Source organism: Pteropus medius, unplaced genomic scaffold (assembly GCF_902729225.1).
Source record: "Pteropus medius unplaced genomic scaffold, Ma_sr-lr_union100, whole genome shotgun sequence".
In the NCBI taxonomy this organism is placed as follows: Eukaryota; Metazoa; Chordata; class Mammalia; order Chiroptera; family Pteropodidae; genus Pteropus; species Pteropus medius.
In genome coordinates, this window is record NW_024347852.1 from 128,069 (window position 1) to 128,523 (window position 455).

The 455-nt window shown below is 75.2% G+C and overlaps 1 protein-coding gene across 1 annotated transcript in view; it reads left to right on the forward strand.

The window, feature by feature from the left end:
• The first annotated feature begins 1 nt into the window (after window position 1).
• LRRC4B (leucine rich repeat containing 4B) overlaps window positions 2-455 on the forward strand; it is a 30,721-nt gene continuing 30,267 nt past the window's right edge. The window contains exon 1 of the mRNA XM_039878564.1: window positions 2-349. The gene's annotated coding sequence lies outside the window, so the exon portion shown is untranslated. The remainder of the gene's footprint in view (window positions 350-455) is intronic.

Here is a 455-nt window from a genome sequence, read left to right on the forward strand (position 1 = left end):
CGGCCCGCGGACCGGGGAAGGAAGGAGGGGAAGGCTGGAAGGAAGGGAGCAAGGGAAGAAAGAAGGGAAGAAAGGAAGGCGAGAAGGAAGGCGGGCTGCGGGCCGGCGGGCGGGCGGGCGAGGAGGCAGAGCGGCCCCCCGAACCCCGCCGCTGCAGCTGCGGAAGCCCCCTCCCCACCCCGGAGCCGGGGAGGGGGGCAGAGCGCGCGAGACCCGGGCCGGCCGCAGCCCCGCCCCCCCGCGCCTCCCCGCAACGGGCCTCGCACCCCAAATCCCTGTGCCTCATTGGGGGGGTCCTCCCCCCGCGCGCCGGGCATGCTGCCCCCCGGAAGGAGCCCCTTCCCTCGCTGTGAGTAGATGCGGAGGGGCGCCGAGCAAGGGCGGGAGGCGGAACCGCGGGGGGCGGGGGGGGGGCATTGTCTAATTAGGGGACCGTGGTCTCAGGCCTCCTCCGG